We start from the raw sequence: 24,828 nt of genomic DNA on the forward strand, positions 1-24,828 counted from the left end.
TCAGGGGAAAATTACTGATGGTGCAATAACTCATGAACTGATTCCCAGAGATGGGTTCAAACCATCAGCAACACGAACAAATGGGTTGCATGGGTGCTTAAGGTCTGTGTCAGGAAATTAAGTTCTCAATAGTGACATCTCTCTCTCTCTCTCTCTCTCTCTCTCTACCCACTCCCTCCTTCTCTTTTTTGCCATATGGACATAATAATAATCCTTGTCCAAGTTTTCTAGTTGGGTTGTTCTTTGAAAACCACATATGATTTTGTTTCACTTTCCTTTCTGGTAATATACTCAGAAAACTGGAAAGGAATATGATTAGCACTTGACTCTTAGAAATTACTAGAAGCTAACAAAATTATTATTTTTTTAACCATTTATTGTGGGTTTCTTTTTCCTTTTTAAAAATGTTGCAGATCTCATTTCTCAAAATCTTTCTTTGTTGTCTCTGAGGGACAGCATGTCGCTCTGTTAGTCTAGATTCAGTAAAGAATGGCATAAAGGTAACAAATGACTAAACCATTGTTTTACAGAAATAAACATGGCATTAAAACCCAGAATAACAAATGACATCAATACAGTTGCTATTCTAGAGACATTTCAATGAATTCTATTCAAATTGAAAAGAAAAAAGCTCTTTCTTATAATGATTAATGTCTGTAAAATTCCTTAATAAATATTTACCTAAATTTTCCCTTTGTGTAAAATATAACATTTTAATCTAACCTGTCATGTTTGTGAAAATGTTATATATATAGTTGAGCTTGAAAAATACATTACCTCAAGTATATGAATATTATTTTGTAGAAATAAAGATGGAATTTGGGGGGATCTATGGAAAAAAATTTAAAAAATTTTAAATATTATGCTAAGCTCAGAAATTGCTACTAGACATCTTACAATTGCAAATATTAAGGCAGAAGTCTCATTTTGGTACTGAGGTTGTGTTGTCAATAGCTGATGAAAATATTTTCTAGTTGTTTTTTATTTTTGAATTTCTTAAGGGAATTTTCCCATAATCAAATATTCTTTGCCACATCAACATTTACTTTGGCAGTTTTAATGAGAATCTCTTATATATGTATTTCTCATGTTTCTGTTTTTTTTTTTTTACGTCATGGGGAAGCCTTAACTCAATTTCTTTGGCAATTCAGGCTTGTCATTATAAAAGTCAGTTATTGATTGCATCAAAAAGAAATACAGTAATATAACCAGGTGCCCCTAAAATCCATCACCAGATGTCTATGCTTTCAGCATAGTCATTATTTTGAGTACGCTGAGATTTTTCTATAACCCTTTCTATCCACGTTTGCATCTTCAAACTTCTTTCTATCAGTGTTTCTAGTTTGATGGAAGCCCTTTTTCAATATGATTGGGAGAGAAAGTTGCTCTCTAATTGAAAAGTTGATAAATACATAAAATGTTATATACAATAAACATTATATTTGAATAAAACATATAAACATACTTTTGTTGGCTAATATTTTCATATAAAGCTAAGGCTTATTTCTTGTGTATAGGTTCTGTGATTGGAATTCCTTGTTGTCTTTATCACATAAATCAGACACATAAAGCATTGTCTGGCAATTTCATTTTGAGGATGCAAAATTCCTACTGGTCTGGTATGAAACTAATCAGACTTGTTGTAATTGTATTTAAAATAAGGATTAGTAGGTCATACTAAAACAGATGTCATTAAGCATTATTGGTTAATATTGGAGTTCCAAGATCTATAGTCATTTTCTATCACTGTTGTAATAATTTGCTGCAAAACTTGTGACTTAAAACAGCACAAATTTCTTATCTTGCAGTTTTTGGGTTAGAAGTCTGACATGCATCTAAGTGGGCCAAAGTCAACGTGTCAGCAGGATGTTGCTCCTTTCTGGAAACTCTAGGGCAGAATGTGTCCTTGTTTTTTTTCCTGCCCCTAGAGGCTGCCCTAGTTCCTTGGCTCCTGCCCACCTTTCTCTATCTTTAGAGCCAGCAACATTGTGTTTCTCTGACCATTGATCTATAATCACATCTCCCTCTTTCTATAGCTAAGAGAAGTTTTCTGCTCTTAAAGATCCATGTGATTAGGACTTCTGGCCAAGATGGAGGCGTAGATAGACATGCTGCATCTCGATCCACAACTAAGAAGGAATACAACTACCTCAAAACTAGAAATAACCAGAAGTTCCAGAAAATCAAACTGCATGGAAGTCCAGCAAACAAAGATATAAAGAAGAAATACTCATCCAGATAGGTAGGAGGTGTGGAGCCGGGGCAGAGAGGACTTGCTTGGTGTGGTGGTGGCGGCAGCAAGCTGGCGTAAAGCGCAGTTACACGTTTTAAAAAGTCAGGAGGGACACCTGGAGAGCATTCCCAGCCCCTCATCAGATCCCACTGCTCTCGGTCCCAGCACCGGAGAAAATCAAGCCTCATTGCTTTTAACTGTGCAAACCATTGGGGGTTGGGATGGAGGCAAAAACTGCCAGTCCCTCAGCAGAGTCCACTTGTTTAAAGAGCCCCCATGGGCCTAGTACATCCGCAGACCCACCCACTCTGGGAACGACAGCCAGGGCAGCAGCTACAGGGGCGCCAGTCCAGTGCAAAAGTGGGAGAGGTGCCTAGAAAAGGGGTGAGTGCTGGACAAGCAGCACTGTTCCTTCTCAGACCCCTCCCCCGCATACAGCGCCACAATGTGGTGAAACAGGTCGCCCATTACTGACAAATACCTAAGGCTCTGCCCCTTACAACATAGTAGGAGCCACAGCTCTCCCTGGGACACGGAAGCAAACAAACACAGGAGACTTCCGGCCAAGATGGAGGCCTAGACTGACAGGCTCTGTTTCCCTCCACAACTAAGAAGGAATACAACTACTGCAAAACCAGAAATAACCAGAAGTTCCAGAAAATAAATGAAAGTCCAACATATGAAGTTATAAAGAAGTGGTGCTCATCTGGACAGGTAGGAGCGGTGAAGCCAAGGAGAAGAGTTCAAGCTCTGCTGTCTGCAACAGCAGCAGTGATGGGTGGCAGCACGATGGTAAGCAAAGACACCGGTATTTAGGGGGAGGTGAGAAGTGCCTGGGGAGCACCCCTGGCAGCAGACCAGACTCATCAGCTTGCAAATCCAAAGCTGGGGAAGGCAGACCCCCATTGCCTTGGACTGTGAGGCCCAGAGGGGATAGGGTTGGAGGAGGAGGCTCCTGGTCTCTCAGCACAGAGTGAACAGCAGGAAACCATCTTGGACCCCCACCCCTGCAGAAAACGCCACAGCGTGGTGAGAAGAGTTGCCTGGTTGTGACCAATGCATGGGGCTCTGCTCCCTATAGCATAGGAAGTGTGACAGTCCTGCCCAGGAAGCAAAGGTAAACACAAAACGGTCAGGATGGCACAGATCATGATAGAGATGCCAGTGACGCAGCTGACCAGACAGCAAATTTCTAATCTAACAAAGCAGCAGATAGAAAATCTTTCTGAGGCACAGTTCAGAGCTTTGCTTATAAAAATGCTTACAGACCTAACAGCAGATCTTAAACAAGATGGGGAAGGAATGAAGCCTAGTCCTGCTGAAATGAATGAAAACACATATGAAACTAGTGGTGAGGGAAAGAAAACCAGGGATCAAATCAACAAATCGGAACGTCGGGAAGGAGCAAACAGTCAACCAGTGCAGGAAGAGGAAACAAAAAGTGAGGAAAATGAGGAGAGGCTCAAAACCTATGGGACAGCTATAAGCGGGCCAACATCGGAATCATAGGGTTGCCAGAAGGTGAAGAAGAAGAACTAGAAATTGAAAAATTATGTGAAAAGATAATGAAGCAGAACTTCCCTAAATTGGGGAAGGAAATAGACTTACAGGTCCAGGAAGCACAGAGAGTTCTGAATAAACTGGACCCAGGGAGAACCACACCAAGACACATTATAATCTAAATATCAAAAATTATCGATAAAGAAAGAATCTTAAAAGCAGCAAGAGAGAAGAAGAGAATTACGTACAAAGGGGTCCCAATAAGACTATCAGCTGACTTCTCAAAAGAAACTCTGCAGGCAAGAAGGAACTGGCAAGAAATATTCAAAGAAATGAAAAGCAAAAACCTACATCCATGATTACTCTATCCAGTGAAGCTGTCATTCAGAATAGAAGGGGAGAGAAAGTGTTTCCAGGACAAAGTAAAACTGAAGGTGTTCATCAGATCCAAACCACTGTTATATGAAATGTTAAAGGGACTTGTTTAGGAGAAAGAGGATGAGAACTATGAACATTAAAATGAAAACTATATCACAACAACCAACAATAGAAGCTAGGGAACTGAAACAAAGGCAAACTAAGTTGGCAACGAGAGTGGAAAAAGAATTATAGGTATGGGTAACATTTTGGAAGGAGGTCAGCAGGGAGGGGGATGGGGGTAAAGGGATGGAGGTGGTACAGGAATTAAGAAGCATAGTAGGAGGGAGTGGAGTATATAGGAAGATGTTGAGAACTATATGCACAACCAATGGGCATGGACTAAGGGGGGTGGACAACTGGAGGGAGGGAGGTCACTGGGTGGAGGGGAACAAAGGGAAAAGAAATTGGGACAACTGTAACAGCATAATCAATAAAGCATATTTTTAAAAGAAAGAACTACAAAGAAAAGTGATTTGTGAAGTTTCTTGGGTACTATTGATATTTTGGCCTAATAATTCTTTGCTGTGGGGCTCTTATGCCTTGGAAGATGTTTAGTGCCCCTGGCCTCTACAAAGTGAATAGCAGGAGATAGCTGAATATGTACTCAAAATATTCAAATTAATAAAGTTGTTGGTGAAAATGAAAAATGTGTGCTTTATTTTATGGAAAAAACATAATGGACTTTTTTTGCCAAACCAATATTTAATGAATAGAGAAAAAATATACATAACGTGGAAAGCAAAATGCCCTCCAAAAATTTCCTGAATGTTTTAAAATTGTTTGAAATGTTGTGAAATCTTTCTTTCCTTGGGAGATGAGCAAACAGCAGGGCCTCTTCTTTGTAAAATGATTTAGATGGGGGATTAGCAGTAAGTTAAATAAACTACCCTGGTTCCTTTCAGGCCTCTGATTCTAATAGTATTAAGGAGACATTTCTTCTGCTTTCTGATGGCTGCCTTCCTAGAGTTTATGAGATTGCTCTCCTGCTTATTCTTTGTCCAGTAGAACAATGCTTTTTTTTGATATTCTTGTTTTTCGGTTGCCTCGGGTCTTTGTTAAGACAGCAAAACAAGAGAGCTCTTGGTTTCATTGATCCTTTCCTTCTGTACAAGAAGTATTTTTTACAAAAATAGAAACCAGTACCAATATTTGCATGCAAAATCAAATATTTATGGAGCTTGTTCCAGCCAGAATCCAGAAAAGTCTCTATATTTTAATTTTCAAGAAAAAGTTTTGCTTAAGAGAAAAATGATGAATTGATATAAATTTTTAAAAAGATATTACAACAAGGAAAAGATTCCAATCACTACTTAATAATTCCTTTAGCTTTTTTTACAATGAGACATCAGCCTGTGATAAACAATCACATTCAAAGAGGATCTTTTTTTCAGTGCCTCTTTTGAAAATTATTTCTCTTTAGAGTTTCTTTCTAATATGTGACTTGAGAATTATATTGGCAAAGAATACTTTTCTCCCCTCACAGGAATAGAACTCCATAATTGTTTTTCAGCCAGAGGAAACAGTAATGTTCTTGATGACTGTTCAAAGAGAAGGATCAAGTTTAAATCCTTAGAGGATATATAAAACAATACTGGATTTACCAAGAAAACTCTTTTAACCAGGACAAAAGATAGAGCTGATTATGAAACTCCATGCTCCCTCAGATAGCTCCTAAATAATTACTACAGCAACATAACTTCCCACTTTAACTCTGTCCAATAATTAATAATTTATTTTAGGGGGCGAGGTTGGTTTGATAAGAGGTGGAATGGCTTTGAGAATGTATTCACACAGTTTGGAAGGGGAGATAGTTGGGTGAGGGTATAAGGCAGAGGGAAACGGTTTTATATTCATCTCTCACAGATTACTTTATTGGATTAGTTAACTGTTACTTAAGAAATTATGTGTAGAAATTAGGCCTGGGGCAGGAGCTTATATACATTTTTAAGGTAGGCTTATTTTGGGAGCTGTCCTGACCTAAAAAAGGTAATCCTTAATAGTGTTTTTTGTTGTGTGCTCAGATATGTGCTCTCAGAGTTAGAAGGAAGCATACAATAAAACCTGCGCAGGAAAAGTTGGAGGAGGTGAGAAGACTCTAAAACAACATTCATCGTCTGGGCTGATTTGACAAATCTAGTATCTGGCTGCCAGTGGTAATGTCTTCTAAAGATACCTGCTTTGTGAGTATCTCTCCTGATTGTATGGACTTATGTGTAAAGGAGATCACTGGTGTAGTTATGTGGGTTAAATAATGTAATACAGGTAACCCCGTATAACATGGTTGTTATGTTCCTAACAAATGCCGTGTTATGCAAATCCATGTTATACAAAGCAAAGAACTAGTACAAAAAGGGGAGTTAGTTCCCAAAATTTAGAAAACATACTACTATGTTTTTATAATTAAGAGAAATATATTAAAGCAATTTTCATCAAAGTTATTACATATTAATGTGAATTAAGTAATGTTTTCTTCATCATCATCATTACTAAGCTCCATTAGTTGAATGTGTTTTCTTTTTGACAAAATATCCTCATCCTCTGAACTTTCTTCAGCATTATCTTGATTTCTACGCTCTACTTTTTGCAAAAAAATCTGTTTTTAGATTACTTGCTTTTAGCCAAGAGATCTTTATATATTTTGTTATACGGTGCTAAGCACTTTTGAAGATCTCTCTTAAACTTTGCGCTATGTTCAGTGCTAGGATCTTCATTTAAGAAATATAACTCTAACTGTTTGGCTAACTCTAGGCCTTTCTTTATGCTTTTTAGAGTAAACTGTTTAAGTCCTTCGTTTTCACCAGTGCTATCGTCCTCTAAGTTATCTTGGCACATTCCAGATGTTATTTTCACCAAAATTGTTTCATCAGTTTTCTTCTTCTACCAGCAATTCTTGGATATCTTCTACTGTCATATTGTGTTAGAGCGAAACCATGTTATAGAAGTACCATATTCTACAGGGTTTTTCCCCAATTTTCTAATTGTGTTAGAGTGAAACCATGTTATAGAAGTACTGTGTTATACGAGGGATACCTGTATTAAAAATACTTATCATAGAGATGAGGAACATATGCTCAATAAACGTTATAGTCCTTCTTACTTTACATTATATTTAAATACTTTCAGTATTTTTCTAATATAATTTGGCTTAACCACTTGAAAAACAAAATAGCAAATTGGATGTGGTCTGCTTTTCTCTCTTTGAAGTACATGTTCATATTTGAGAGAAATTCCCTGAAATTTTAAGGCACAACATATATCCTCAAGAGATAAAGTTCAGGTGAGAAGCCATAAGAACAGTGAAAACAGAAGTCAGTCTATGAAATTTGCTTTCAGCTACTTCTTATTTATTACCGCTCACCAGCCTCCTTTTCCCCAACAGCTCCTCATCCCTTTATTGTTTCTGTCACATGAGTTTTCACAGAAGTGAACAGAAAGAAATTGAAGTTTATTGTAATGTAAGGAGAAAGGCAGAAATTATTTTTTTAGGTTAGTGCATAAGTGAAATATCAAACCAACTCTTTAATATTAGAGCTAATATTAGAAAAGCGATGGCATGTATAAAAAAGTCTTACAATATCCCATTTTGTTTTTATTACATTCTTTACCAATAATTTCTCCCAGAATTTGTGGCAAAATTTCTCTTTCTCTTTTCAAACATCTCTATGGAATGGCGGGAAATTTGAATGGTGGGCATTAGAAGAAATAGATCTATTACTTTACCCTCTTCTGATATCAGAGTCATCTGCTTACTATTTACAATAAAGAAATAATAATGATAGGAAGTGGATATATAGTATTTAGTATGTGAGACTGTTGAAAGTGCTTACCTCATGTTAACTTATGTAGTATTCAAAACAGTCTTATGCTGTAGTTACAATTATTATCATTTCCATTTTACAGATGAACAAACTATGTCACAGCAAAGTTAAATTACTCACCTAAGGTCAGAGCATACGTGGTGTAGCCTGTATTTGAGTGGAAGTGTTCTGGCTCCTGAGTCTTGCCTCTTGTGTCTTATTCACCACCTTATTTTGCCTTCAACTGGTCAGCAGAGAGGAACAGAGGAGAAGGATGTGCAACAGACATCAAGTATGGGAAGTACTTTGGCTTCTTTTAGACTTTGGGCATTCTGCCACTTAAGTAGACTAAATGGCAATTCAAACATTGGAAGAGTGAAAGTTATTTTCTTTTTAGGGTAGAAGAGTCCTGGGTAAGATGCGGGTTTTGTAACCATGTGACCTTGAGCAAATCACTTAATCTTTGTCTCATACCTTTACTTTTCTGATTTAAATGCCTATTGGGGTTATTTCAAATGTGAAAGTTCTTTGAAAGATAAAATCTACATGAAAAGTGGGAAACTAATTTAATATGAAAAAGTCCAACTAATAATGTAGCTCAAGTTTATTTTATTGGTTTCCTTGTTTGTAAAAGGCAGAAAATAAAGATACCAGCCCAGGATCTTTCTGGACGAAGCTGAAGTATACAGAACTTAAACCAAAGAGGAACGGGACAGTTTAGTCCATAATCAGTTTGAATTAACTGAATCTTGTGTCAAGTTAAAATTATGCTCAACCAAGAAACCATAAATGTCTCACTCTATGTCTCTCACTTCCTCTATATTGATTTAAGATTGTAGCTTACAGAGAGCTGTTGCTAGGGGACAGATTTTCTCAGGTTTCTGTTGAAGATATATTCACAAAGAAGCCATGCAATTTGCAAGAACAGCCAACAAAAATCATTGCATGGAGCCCAGTTCATTATAAAAAACACAGCATATCATAAAAAATAAGAAGATTCAATTTAATTGTGCATTCAATCCATTGAAGGGGTGATTTTGGCTTGAATTTAGGACATAGGACAGTATAAGGAGCATCCTTTAAATTTCTGTGATTGTTTCTAAATTATCCATTAATTCAGGTAAACAGTTATTGGGGTCCATTCTGAACAGGGAGGGAGTCGGGAGTGGTAAGACCCAACCTAGAGGAGCCTATGGCTTGGTGCCAGAGAATGACTCACCATTTTTGTAGGTCAACATAAACCAAATAATGGCAATTTTGTTTGGTTTAATTGAATGCTACTAATACAATGTGTTTTGCATAGTGATAGAGATAACTGAGGATACTGAGTAGAAAATAGATTGAAAGAGGCAGGTGGCAGTTAATGAAAGGATCCTGAAGATGTCTGAGCTGAGGTATGGACAATGTGTATGAATAAGATAAGAAAAAAAGTGAAGGAGAAAGACTAAGCGGACAGTGAAGTGAGAGACGACAAGATATATGTAGGACACAGCACATTGCTTACTGTTGTACAAAATGTGAGACAGAGTGACAAAAGGAGAATCTGAAAAGATTGAGCAGGAGTCAGACCATAGAAGAGTTTGTATTCCACGGTAAACGTCACCACCACTGGACCCTCAAACTGGCATCATTCTGATCTTATTGGGCCGGGACCCACATTTCCCTTTTCTTTTCTCTTTAAAATCCTGAATGCATTCCCTGTCTTTAAAACAATGGTTAGATAAAAATAGACTGAAATAAGAGCAGAGGAAACTTACATTTTATTCCTAGGCTATTAATCCATTAATTGTTTTAAATATAACACTGATTCTCAATTTTTCCACTTGTGAGAATAGAATTTTTAATGATATTTTGAGAGTAAATGTTTCATATGAATAAGATAAATAATAATACTTTCATTGTTACCCTAGAAATTGAAACAGAAATCCAAATTGGAAATTATTAATACATATAGCTTTCATTATCATCTAGAGCCTTAATCTCAATTGTGTTTATAATCTCATGTATTCAAGGGTTCCTCCAGAAAAAATCTAAATAAGATAAAATTGTTAGTACTTCTATTACTAAATTAAATATAACATATATGTATATACACGAACATATTTATAAACATACATACATGTATATACATGCAAAATATACATGAATGGAAATACAAGATGGACATTTAGGGATTTCATTAAATGTTCAAGAATAAAAAAATTACAGTCTCAAAAAATCTTGAATTTGTCCCATAAATAGTTACAAATTATATGAACTAAAACATCATTATTCTGCAGTAAGACCCTATGATTCTAATCTTGTCACTGACTGAGTAATAGTCATCTTTGTACCTTCGGCACATATCACAGTGCTTCACTTATGTTAGGAACTCAAAAATATTTGCTGTATCAGTGGATAAGAGATATTCTAGTCTATCATTTCTTCTTCTTGGTAGTGTTCATCTTTGTTCTAAAACATCTCTTACTTTGTTTTAGTGCACATTTTGCATTAAACATTACTCTCATATTACTTAAGTGATTGTGTGTCTTATACAGTTAGTGTGCTAATGTGGAGCTCTCTGTAGAAAAACTTATTCTCATGAATTCACGTCTAAGGTTAATGTAGTTATAATTGGAGAAGCTTTGTTTGAAAATCTGTTGAAAAAAAATAAAAGGGCCCTGGCTGGGTAGTACAATTGGCTGGAATGTCATCTTGATATACCAATATTGGAGAATTGATCCCTCTGTGTCAGGGAATATGCAATAATTAGCCAATGAATGCATAAATAAGTGGAACACCAAATCAATCTCTCTCTCTCTCACTCTCACTCTTCTCCTTTCCTCTTCTCTTTTAAATTAATAAATAAAAAAAGGTGAGCCTTATGGACATATGATATAAAATCAATCTATTAGCTCTTGAGTTTTCCAGTATTAAGATTTTTATATCTTTACAAGAGTTTATCTCACAATTATGATGGCCTGTCTATCATAGTGTGTGTGTTTATTTAGGAATATGAGACTCTGGGTGTATAGTCAGTGCGAAACCTTCTGTTGAGATTTTTCATAACAGGTTGCAGCTCCTAAAACGGATGTCTGATATAAAAATACTCAGAATATATGATATAAACCAAGACTTTTTCACATATAACAGAATATTCAATTTCTGTCTTTCATAGAAATAATTACAGGATTTACTCTTCTTGTAAATACAGTTAACTCTGAAGTCATGGTTTATGTCTTGTTCACTGCTGTATGTACCCAAGCCTAGAGGATTTCCTGGGACATAGTAAGCACTTGGTAAGTTTATGTTGAATGAGTCAACAAGTGAGAGACAAATACAGATAATAGAATCCTCCAGGTAGAAAGGCAGAGAGAAAGCTGAGCATTGCTCAGATGGAGAGAAGCTATTTCTTAGTGATAAATATCTAAAGGTAGACCTCCTGTAGATTTTCCTAGAAGCAGAGGAAATATGCATTCATCCCCAATCTGCTTAAATTCTTTGTAGTTTTGAGCACTGATAGCTAGAGAGGTAGAAACACAGTCTGAAATCTTCCATTTAAAAGCCTAAAGTTTGGGTATCGAAGATGCAAATATCATGAATGGTCTGCAATCAATATTAAAAGCCCTCATACAATTAAGTGCCTATTGCAGACTGGCAAGGGACTGGAATAGAAAAGAACATAAAGAGATTAGCCAACAATACAGAATCCACGTAAAGAAAGGAGAGAAATAGGGTAAGATCAATTAGACCCATTTTCCTTCATTATATCTGATGAAAGGGTTTCTGATTCCTTAGTGAGAAAGATTTGAAAACTAGTAGCAGAATCCCATTATGCACAATTGAAGTTTATGATATGTATATTTATGCAGAAGTCCTTAGTTTATGAAACTATATATAGTTCATAGTATAGTTTCCAATATTGTCAATATTGTCAATACCCTGATTATCTTTATAATTGCTAGCAATATAATACATTGAATTTAGGTATTATTTTATAAAGATAGTCTCTAAATAACTTTAAATAGAGAGATGGAATCTATGGTGCCTCTGGCTGTGTGGTGCCCTAACAATGTTTATTTCTGTCTGTGTGTGAGTTATACAGAGAGTTCATGGGCTTGAACTGGATCCATTAATTTTTTTTTTTTTTTGCTTAGTCTTTATGTCAGAATTTGCCAGATGACCAGCTAAGGATAGGGGTTTGGATGGTGGCAATACTGCTATTTAAAGTTACCATTTGTATTAGCCACTATGCTGAGCCCTTTACATGTGTTGCATAAACTATCTAATTTAATTCTCATGAAAACCTTCCAATACTACTATTAATAATAGAAAGGTATTGTGATGTGTCAAAATATTTCAAGAACAGTTATTGGTCTACTGGTTTACCTATTTTTATGCATGTTAACTCATTTACTTCTCAAAGTAAACTTCAGGAGGGCTATTATTTTTCCCATTTTATAGATGGGGGCACTGAAGCAGAGACATTAACTACTCACCCAGGTGCACATGGATGGTACATGACAGAGATAGGATCTGAATCCAGGCCACCTACTTTTATCACCCATATGTGCATATGCCTGTCATATTCTTTAAGGTGGCTATAGCCTAAGAAGTGCCCTGTTTTGTTGTTTCCTAAATATTTCCTCACTTATACTTTCATATATAAAAGTGAGCCAATTTACTTAAATTTCAGGTAAACCAGGAAGTCTATTTTCTCACAAGCTTGCCTCAGAAAGTCAAATGAATATAAAATTTTTGGCTGAAATATAAAATATGAGCTGTTTTAAGGCTTACAAATATAACTCTATGTTAGCTAAAATCAAGCACAAGTTGTTTTGAGCTAGACTATTGCTAAAGGTTCAAAGTCTTAACACAAAGAAATACTATGCAGTAGAAAGAAAGAAGGAATTCTTACCCTTCACAATACCATGGATGGAAATGGAGAAGATTATTCTTAGTGAAAGAAGCCAGGTGGCCAAAGACAAATACCATATAGTCTCACCTATAAGAGGACCCTAATGAACAAAAACAAACAAAGGAGCAAAATAGAACTAGAGATTGGAAACAAGGAATAGACTGACAGCGACCAGAGAGGACGGGGGAGGGGGATGAGGGAAGAAGGAAGGGGAAGGATCTAGTCAAGGGACAAGTAAAGAATCCATGGACATAGATAATAGGGTGGTGATCGACTGTGGGAGAGGGGGTGGTGGGTGGTCGGTGGGGCAGGGGAGAGGAATGGGGGAAAAGTTGAGACAACTGTAAAAGAACAACAATAAAATGAAATAAAATAAAATAAAGAAAAACAAAGAAAAGAAGTATTCATGTAACATAGTGACACACAATGACTCTATGATAAGACAGATTCCAGTGACAGTCTCTCCTCAGATTTTTACTTTTGTGGATCACACATAGGTGTTGCTAGTCCTGGGACCTCTTCTCTCATTGACAAGTATTTATTTAGTGTGATTTTTTTTTGTTTTTTTAGCTTCCTTGGCTATCTCTCTCTGTAGTCTAGTAGATGCCATGTCTCAGGATACAGAATGTTACTTTTAATATTAGTACTTACAGAATCTTTCTTCATAAAAATTCTACTACTTCTTTCTGTATATACTGACTATCAAGAGGTCAACTTGAGACTATTTACCTGAGGTAGAAGATGACTTTAAGGACATTATAATCTCTTTGGATAGGACAAGATGTCTAAATAGAAAACAATGGGAGAAGATTCGCTATTTCTCCTGGGAGTACTCTGTTAGCGGGTACTCTCATGACTTATTTCTTCAATTTATTTCGACCTCTGCTCAAGGGTTATCTCCACAAAAAGGACTTTTTGGACTGCCCTATCTAAAGTCTATCCCTTTGGCATTCTATTCACATATATTCTATTCTATTCATCTGCTCCTTTCCCCAATAGTTCTTACCATCAGCTAGTTTATATTTGTTTGATAGCTGTCTGCACAACCAGTATATAGCTTCAATTGGACTGGGACTTTGTTCTGCTCACTGTTCTGTTCTCTTCAGCTAGGACAGTGTCTGGTTCATTGGAGACACTCAATAAATACTTGCTGGATGAAGAAAATTCAGGTTGTTTTAGGTGTAAAAAGAAGTGAGGGATTCACAAATATGAATTCAGAATATTTTCACCTTCACAATAGGTACACAGTCTAATTTTAAACATTATTTTAGATCTAGGATATATAGATCATTGTTTAACTATTAAGGATGACTTACCATCACTTTGACCAAGCTACTCTGTGAGGACATTGGGGAGACAATTTAGGGGTGGTTGTCAAGTCCCCTCAGCAATTTGAAACTAAGTATCTATCAATGAGAATTACAGAAGTACTAAACTTCAGACCTCAACGCTGTTGAGCTGTGTGCAGAGCAAGTGGCATCTGTTGCCTGTTATCAGGAGTAGATCCAGAAACTTAAACCTGCTGTATCCTGATATTGAAGTTGCCAAGGAAAACACAATGCAGTCAAGCACTGGGTGGGATAAGGCTTTACTCACATAGACAGGAGATAGACCAAGATTAACTTTAGTAGTGGGCATCAGTCCCCCATGGACAGCAGGTCCCTTGGCAGTCAGTGTAGGGCAACTTTATTGTACTTGCCTCTCTAGTACTGTAGGATGAAGGACGCCCCTTCCTTCCCTGCAGGGACTCAGATATATCAGGTGGGATGGACCAGGTGCCATATGATGCACATGCTTAAGCAGAACAAAGGAGCACACATTGAGTCTGAAACAGGGGAAGATACTCTCACACAAGGTTCTACTTTCAGCACAGGGTGAGGACTCTATTTCTTGCTAGGAGGTGTTTCAGGCCCAAGACCCATTCTTTGATGGCCGAGTGGGGGTCAAAGAATGCATATATTAGACTGCTTTTCCCAACACAACAGAATCTGAAGCACATAATTCAGAATGCTTCTTTGCAAATGGAAAGAGCTAGCTAATATCATCAAATACTATGTAGTTAATTTGTTTTTCCACCTGTTTTTATTTTGAGATATCTCTCCCTTACCCTCTTTCATTCCAAAACCATTTACATGTATGTATATATGTGTGTGTATACACACATATATAATATACATAATGCTTTTTTATTTTCCTTCAAAATAAATTACTCTTGAGAACAGGATCAGGTATAGGGATTTTACTACTTGAACTTGGAACTTGGTTTACCCACATGGTCATCTGTGTACATCCTTTGGACATGATTTAAATATTTTTAAAGATTTCATCCTCTGTATATGGTCTCAGATATAATAAGTTGGAAAGCTGGTAGAATCAAATCAAATTTGTGGTGAAGAGACCTGAATATCAGTGTTATGGCAGACATGTAAAACATGTAATACGTCACAGAACATTTTCATACAAGTTAATTTATTATATTATTTTCTCCTCATATCAAACCATCTATTCTAACCTCTTATTTTAAATATTTTCCACCACTAACACTAACTGTGGGTCTGAAATATTAGAATATATACTTCTAAAGAAAAGTATATAAAAATACTAATTTTTTCAAATACATATGCTTGGATAATTTTTGTACCTCCAGGTAGCTTCTCACAAAAATTTCCTTGTTGTATATGTACCAGAACTTTTATCAATTTTTTTTTTCTGTTTTAGTTTTGGTGTAGACTGAGTGTAAGAAATGAATCAGATGGATGGAGAAGGGCAATGGAAAGCTTAATATATGAGTTTGAAAAAATTTTGAAAATAGCGATTTAAAAATTGCCTGAAGTAAACTCTTTTAGTTAAAAAAGTTAAAAACCAGTATATTTCAATAACGTGATGATAATTAATATTCCCTTAGCAATTCATGCACGGTACCTACTTTATGCTAACAGGATGCTTAGTGCAAGTTTGTCTGGCTTTGTTGTCTTTTTTGCCTGACCAGTAGAAAGAGTAAAATAATGGAGAATGCTGACCCTTTTAAAAGTTTTGGCTCAGAAATGATGTGCATACTTTCCAGAGTATTGTAATGACAAGAACTAGTCTCATGGTTACATCTAGATGCAAGCAGGATGGAGGAGGGGAGGTCCAGTGATGAAGTTGGAAATGTATCCTGGCTGTGTGGCAACAGCCCAGTAACAACTCTATACTGTAAATTAAAGAATATGCATTTTTTTTGGTGATTCTTTCTGTCACAATTTGCCCTTCTAGCTACCACATATTGGGCAGAATGTTTGTTTGTCTGCTTGTTTGCTTTTTTGCTATGCATTAAACTCAACATCTCCTTAGAGAGAAAATTCTAATTTTTTTCCATGGTCTTGATTTCACCCATGTTTTAACTTGATGTGGGCATTGGAAGTGAATCCTCCATGAGGTTGGTTTCTTGCTGGTATACATCTGGAGAATCAAAGTTTGAAGCTGAAATAGTTATAGATCTATCAGCTAAAATCAGCAGGTAAAACCAGCACACATTCTGGTTCTTTCTGTATACTTTCCTTGAGCATGGCAGTTACGGAATAAATGTAGCTTTTATTATTCTTAATGTTTCATTTACATATATCACCTACTCTAATAATAACAACTAACTCTTCCTCTTTAAAATATTAAACTCATGAGCAGGACTGTCAAAGGAACTGTCCATCCAAGACACAGACAGTTTATCTCTTTCATGGCCTTCATTCTGTTGATCCACTTTATTCCCTCTCAAACCACTTTTTCTTTATACAATAACTGTCATAGTCTAAGAACTCTGAAATTAGTCTATTTTCACAATTTTTCCAAATCTTGTCACTGGGACTTCCAGAGCTATCATTCTATGTCTGGTACTTTTGGTACAAGAAATACCAGTGTGCTGATAAAATCACGGTGAATTCTCTATTACCACACTTTACAAAATGACTTCTCTTATTGATGTGTCATTAGTTTATTATGTGACACCATATGTTTTGGTTAAAAATGGTTAATATCTACTTATAATGCAGTGAGGACACAAATCTTATTTATCAACTCAGATGTGAAAAAATATGTAATTTTATTTTTCACATCACAATTTATTCAAATTATTTTCTGCCCAATTTTTTCATAGGAAAAGAAACAATCTCGGTAAATATAGGGTTCTTCTTCTTTTACTATGTGACAAATAAGATGCAGGGGGGAGGTGGTGACTATTTTGTCCAGCTTTTGTGTCTGGTGGAGTGAGTGCGGAGAAGGGGTGTATCTGACTTTCAATACCAGGTCCACAGGAATATCTCCTGAGATTTATGTCATCTCTTCTGATCCTTTGTCCATCAATCTATGCAGATTGTGCCTGAGACATCCTTGCTTCTACTGCCTGACCTCTTCAGGAATCCGGCTCTTTCCATTCCATCAATGTCACACTTGAGGCCATGGGAATCTTTGCAAGGCTGTTGAAGTTTCTGTTTCCCCACATGTGAACCTGTCCCTGTCTCTTTGCTCCCAGGGCTCTTCCCTGCAAGAGGGTAAAAGTGTTCTCTCTCTCTGTCTCTCTCTTTCTCTCTCTTTGTCTCTCTCTGTCTCTCTCTGTCTCTCTCTCTCTCTCTCTCTGTCTCTCTCTCTCTCTGTCTCTCAGATTTATAAACAGCTATATGTATTCTCCTTGGTTTGCCTTCTTCCTGGTTCAGGGGAAACTTTTTGCTATTGAAGGGGCTCTCTTCTGTTCTATAGATGTTCCTCACAAGTATTACTAAAAAATGCTTGGGATCTTTTTCTTCCTTCCAAGGTGTGTGCTTTTCTTGATAAAAAATGCAAAGAGGACCCTGTTAGCTACTTTATCTTGCTGTACTAGGATGAAGCACACCTGGCTGGTTGGAGGGGGAGGCAACACCCAAGAGAAGAAAAAAAGAAGGGACAATCAATTAAATAACAACAACAGCAGCAGCTTTGTCTTGCCACCATTTGCTTTATGGCTATTTCCTATCCTTTTCCATGTGCCCATTACCAACAAGTTCTTGCTTTGATGATACGTTGCATCTATGTGCATCCTTTTCCATTCTGGCTACTCTAACTAGTTCTTGACAGAGGGAGTGAGGACATGAACTTTGATAGAAGCTTACTGTCTGTCAAATTTGGCTTCAAGTTTTATGTCATGAAATCATGAGGCTAGTTTAATTTGGGGCAATTTAAAAGATTTTTGTAAGGTCTGGCTTTTAACTTTGTTTATGCTGGTTGGCCTGAGGGTCAATAAATTGTAATAACAATTTTTCTGATATCTGTGAAATCATTATTAGAGTAATAAAGTGATGACCATGTTTGGCTACCTAGATAGATCTGTCAAAATATATTGACTCTTCTACAGCTTAGCAAAGTGGCAATAGCCAAACTTGTCTTTTAACAATAAGCCTATTTCCACATGAATTGTTGATAATTATTGAGAAACAACAAATCGTGCTAAATATTTTTTCTAAGAGGCAGAACATAAAGGTTTTGAAATCACAATTTCTGTTTGACAAGTAAAATAACCAAGAATCCTGTTGAAAAGACTTTGAAATCCAGGGGATTGTTTTCCTTTAAAGCAGAATAAAACAAAAATGAGAATGACACAGATTTTTTTTTTTTTTTTGTGGTCATTGATAACAGGTGGGAAAAACATGCCAAATAAATATGCGTTTTCTTTTTAAGTGTTTCTTTATATGCCAACATTGAACAATCACTTGTTCTGTTTGTGTTTTCCAGACCAGTTGTCAGCAATGCTTTTAGCCTTGTGAATAAATGATTTTATATGGGTTAAGAAATATTTTTATAGTTTTTTAAAATAGTAGGTTCTGTAAAAATACACAATATAGTAGATATGCTGTAAGTCAAATGATGAAATTGCAGATACTGATCACTTTTTTCTAGGATGAAAAAGGAGGGGTAAATTGCAAGGGGAAGAGAGGGAACTTAAAGCTTTTAGAAAGCCTTAGTTGGTATCTCCCTATACCAAAGTCACTATTTGGGACCCTTGAAAGGTAGTTATATTGCATTTCTCTACAATTTGCTCTTGATGCTAGGCTATTAGTGAGAAAAGAAGTAGGAAAATTGAGTGGAAGATTTATATTTTCAATTATAGTCAGATTAGGGCCCTAAATTTTTTTTTTTGCTGAACCCCCCCACCTCCCCAACTATGGATCAAATAATTTCAATAACCATAATGAATAGGTGACCTTGCGTGGAAGTAATTCTCTGTACTAAAAATCCTAGTGAAAGTAAGGTCCCAGAAGGGACAATGGAGTACAGAACTTGTATTTACCTTGAAAGCATTTGGAAAGCTTTGTATAGCTGAGTTTTGCTTTGCATGGCCTAACCAAATACCCACTATGTGAGATAAAATCCAGGGCTCAACCAAGCTAGTGAGTTTGATCGAATACATTTCTTCCATATCCCTTAGATTCTACTATATACTCATCATAAATGTGAACTAGAAATAAATCAAACACTTGTTCTTTTTACTCTAGCAAAGAAATAGTTAATGCCTTTGAACTTGATTCTGAGTAGAAGCCAAGGGGGGGGGGCACTAAGAATTTGGTGCTACAAGTCTCATTTGTATTCAGCCTGAGTTTATACTTCCTATGTATTCTAAAAAACTTCATTCTGAGAACTGAAATTAGAGTCATCCTAGATAGCAGTAGGCAGATGAAAAGAAAAGGCTGACAATGTAAAGATTTCCCAGAAATAAAATCCCATGGAAACTGAATATTTTGCAATTTAAAATAGCTACACACAAGGCAACAGAAAATGTAGCACAGAGCAACAAGGCTAGGAAAGTTCCAAAGGAAGCACAAGAGACATGGAAAGGCAGTGAGAAGCTTAACATTTATGTATTTATATCCCAGAAGGAGATGAGAACACAAATAGGGAAAAGCAGTGTCTAAAAACACAAAGGTATGATTCATGAAAGAAATAACAAGCCAAACTTCATTAAAATAAAAACTTACATTCTTCAGCCCTGGCCAGTGGGGCTCAGTTGGCTGGGTGTTGTTCTGCAAAGCGAAAGGTTGCCAGTTTGATTCTGGTCAGGATACAGGGTTGTGTGGGTTGTGGATTCAATCCCTGGTCAGAGTGCATATAAAAGGCAACCAATCGATGTTTCTCTCACATATCAATGTTTCTCTTCCTCCCTTTCTCCCCTTTCCCCTTTCTCTAAAAATAAATAAATAAAATCTTAAAAACACCCCAAACCTTCTGCTCTTCAAAACAGTTAAGAGAATAAGATAAGATACAGAATGGGAGAAAATATGTACAAAAAACCCTATCAGATAAAGGACTCTTATCCCAAAAAACACAAAGAACACTTACAACCAAACAATAATAAAATAAACAGCTCAATTAAAAAATAGGCAAAAGATCTAACAGATACTCCACCAAAGAAGATATACTGATGGCAACTAAGACATGAAAAGTTCCTCAACGTCATATGCTATGAGGGAATTGCAAATTAAAACAACAATGAGACGCCACTACAAATCCATTAGAATTGTGAAAATCCCCCACACTGATAACACCAAATGCCAGCAAAGATGTAGAGAAACAGAACCCTCCCTCATTGCTGGTGGAAATGCGAAATGGTACCACTGCTTTGGAAGGCAGTTTGGAAGTTCCCTACAAAACTAAACATTCTCTTAGCATATGATTCAGCAACTATGCTCCCTGGTATTTATCCAGGTGAGTTGAAAACTTACATCCACACAAAACCTTCACATACACGTTTATAGCAGCTTTATTCATAATTGTCATAACTTGGAAGCAACTAAGATGTCCTTCAGTAGGTGAATGGACAAACTGTGGTACATCCTTACAAATTAATATTATTCAGTTTTAAAAAGAAATAAGCTATCAAGCAATAGAGACTTAAATGCATATTACTATGTGAAGGAAGCCAATCTGAAAAGCAGTATATAGTATGATTCCAACTATATGACATTGTGGGAAAAACAAAGACATGGATATAGTAAAAAGACCAGTGATTGCTGGGTGGGGGCTGAGGGCAGGGTGGGATAAATACACAGTACACAGAGGACTTCTAGGCCAGGAAAACTATTTGTGATGTTGCAATGGTGGACATGTCACACATTTATTTAAACCCACAGAATGTGTAACACCAGGAGTCAAACCTAATGCAAACAACCCTAATCCAATGTGGACTTGGAGTAATAATATTGTGTCAATGCAGGTTCTTCTATTGTAACAAATATGCCACTCTAGTGGGGGATGTTGATAATGGGGCAGCTATGCATGTGTGGGGGCAAGGGGTATATGGTAAATCTCTATATGTTCTGATAAATTTTGCTGTGTATATAAAACTATTATAAGAAACAAAGCCTATAAGATACAATGACTGGTACATATAACATGTATTTTCTTGGTCTGTCAGTCAATAGAGCAAAAACAACATCACAGTAACAATGAGTATACCTAGCACCCACAACTTGTTTTTTCATACTGTTCTTGGACTGGGACAGGAAATATTCAAGATGAGTCTGAGTCATCTTGTAGTGCCAGAAGAAGAGAGTTCTCAGCAAAACCAAACCAAACCAAATGAAGCATATAAACAAAGCACGAAGATTTGGTATCTCAAAAACACAAGAGCTAACAAAAAGAGCTCCCAATGGTCAAAGCTAAAGCAATTTGAGAAACATAATAAATAAAGTAATAATGGGTTATAATGCAAAGTGTAAAATAGCTATGAGTCCATATAAACAAATGATTGAGTAAATAAATAAATGAGGGAAAATATACATACCTCCCATGCAAAAGAATTTCAAATAATTTATATAGTTACTCTGCACTCAGGGATATAGAGTCTAACTCCACAGTCGTTAAGTGTGGACTGCACAGATTGACTTCCTTCCAAGGGAGTACAGTTTGGAAAAGAGGAAAAGGAATAATGCTACAATGAAGAAAGCTAACACACTACTTCTGCAGCTGAGCAAGGTTAACAACAACTCATATTGATACTATGTACCTTAGTGCTTATGTGATGAAAATAGTACTACACCTCCCCAGTCTTCCTGATAAGAAAACACAATCCCATTCTAATAATGGGAAAATATCAGATAAATCTCAAATGAGGGAAATTATGCAAAATACCTGACCAGTACTTTTCAAAATCTGTCAAGGTCATGGAAAAAGGCATACCTGAGGAACTGTCACAGTCAAGAGGTGGGTAAGGAAACACAGGACAATATACAGTGTGTATTCTGGATGGGATCCTGAAATAGAAAAAGCATATTAGGTAAAAATTAAGGAAATCTGAAAAATCTCAGAACTTTAGTTTCATATATCAATATTGATTCATTATTTGTGACAAATGTACTATGATATTAAAAGATGCTAGTAATAGGAAGAACTGGATGTGGAGTATAGGGAACTCATTCAAAGTGTTTTATAAAAATTAATCTATAGTAAAATAAGTTTCAGTTTAAAAATATGACTCAGAACTTTCTCCAAATAATAAAAGGCACTAATCTGCAGATTTAAAAAGATCAATAAATCCTTCAGAGAGAAACCAAATCCACATTTATATGTGTAAAAGTAAAGCTGAAGAAACCCAAAGATAAAGAGATCTCAAAAAGTCAAAGAGCAAAGACTGAGGCTATACAAAACAGCCACAGAGAAACGTTCTGCCCCTTCTCATCAACAGCAATGGAAGACAGAAGACAAGTATAAAAAAGTAAGTAATAAAGATAAGAACAGTAATTATTGAGATAAAAACAAATTTGAGAATAACTAAATAACAGTTGATTTAAAAAAAAACTAATAAAATGGACAACCTCTGGCAAGACTGATGGAAGAATCACAGTGAGATATAACTATAAATATCAGAAATTAAAAGGTGCACAATTACATATATATATATATATGAAATTTAGAGGATATTATGAATAATTCTATGTTAAATTTAAAAATTGGGTAAAATATACTCATTCCTAAAGAAAAATAACTTTTCAAAACTATCTTAAGAAAAAAGAGAAAAAGCAAATAATCTTAAAGGCATTAAGGACATTATATTATTAGTAAAAAAATTTTCCAGAAAGAAAACTTGCTTCCCAAGACATTTCTATTTTCTGTATAATAACAAGTAATTTGAATGTTGCATAAAAATATTATAGAGTATAGAAAAAAAGGAAATACTCTCCTCTATGATGCTAACATTACCTTGTATTATGTGATAAGGACAGCAAAATATAGTAAAATAACAGCCCAATCTGTTCAAAAACAAAGTTGAAATAATTTAAACAAAATATTACTGATGTCAACCAAGCTATGTTCAAATAGGTTATTACATCATCACTAAGTAAGACATTATAAAAATGAAAGCTTGGTTTAAAATTATTAATTAGTTATTTATCTTAACAAACTAAAGTAAAAAATGTAATTTTGTATATCTTTGCTTTCAAAAGGTATTTTTATTGTGCATAGAATTTTAGTTTGACAGTTCTTGCAACTAAAGCAAAATCCTTCTGAGAACTGATGTTCCTTGAATCATGGGGTTTTCCAGTTTGGCTGGTCGGAACAGGCATTGTTTTAGCCTCATGTGAACAAAAGAAACGTTCCCTCTAATTGTTTTGGATAGGTATTTTCTGGCTTCAAGTACTTTCCTCACACACATGTGTTGTTGTTTCATATAGTTCACCTAGTTTTTTAGTTGTTTTAGGTGGAGGGTAAATCTGGTACTTCTTACTCTATCTTGGATAAAAGCAGAATGGCTTGATCTGTTTTAAATGTCTCCTAGTTTCCCAGACTCATTGTCTCTTGGATCATCTTTTATTTTGCTACAAGAATTATCTTTGTAAACACACATTTTATGTCTTTTCTTATTTATCTCGGATGGATATTTTATTAGTGAAAATTGAGAAAAAGGACTCTTTCAAGATTCAGGTAGTTTCATTCTATGTCTGCAAGTTCAACAGTTTTTCCCTTTTAGATGGTAATACTGGTATACATGGCATTTGAATTTGACATTTCTATATCAAATTTTCTGATTAAAACAGTGACTTTTCACCCGGGAACTGTTCCCAGCTCCTGACCAGACCATACAGCTTATAGCCCCAGCGCCAGGGAAAATCAAGCCTCATTACTTCTGACTGTGCAAACCAGTGGGAGTTTGGGTGGAGGCTGAAACTGCCAGTTTCTCAGCAGAGTCTGCTTGTTTAAAGGGTCCCCATGGTCCTAGAACATCCACAGACACATCCACTCTGGGAACGACAGCCAGGGCAGCAGCTAGAGTGGTGCCAGTCCCATACAAAAGTGGGAGAAGTGCTTGGAAAAGAAACGAGTGCTGAGCAAGCATCATTGTTCTTTCTCTGACCCCTCCCCCACACATAGCTCCACAACGTGGTGAAACAGGTCACCCTGTACTGACAAATACCTAAGGCTCCACACCTTACAATGTAACAGGAGCAACAGCTCTACCTCAGACACAGAAGCAAACAAACACAGGAGCCTGTCAAGATGAGGAGACAGAGAAGTATGGCCCAAAAGAGGGAATGAATCAAGGTTCCAGTGGGAGAATGAAGCGATGAGGAGATAGCCAACCTAACAGACTCAGAATTCAAAACACTGGTGATAAAGATGCTCACAGGCTTGACAGATGTGCTTGAGTTAGGCAAATGCATAAGGAAAGAAGTGAAGGCTATGCTAAGTGAAATGAAGGAAAATCCACACAAAACCAATGGTGAAGGGAAGGAAACCAGGAGTCAAATCAATGATTTGGAACATAAGAAAGAAAAAAAACAAAACAAAAACAGTTAACCAGTACAGAATGAGGAAACAAGAATTGAAAAAAATGAGGAGAGGTTTAGGAACCTCTGGGACAACTTTAAACATACCAACATCTGAATCATGGGGGTGCCAGAAGGAGAAGAGGAAGAGCAAGAAATTGAAAGTTTATGTGATAAAATAATGAAGGAAAACTTCCCAAATTTGGTGAAGGAAATAAA

The sequence above is a fragment of the Furipterus horrens genome, unplaced genomic scaffold, assembly GCF_987537825.1.
Source record: "Furipterus horrens unplaced genomic scaffold, mFurHor1.1.pri manual_scaffold_4, whole genome shotgun sequence".
NCBI lineage: Eukaryota > Metazoa > Chordata > Mammalia > Chiroptera > Furipteridae > Furipterus > Furipterus horrens.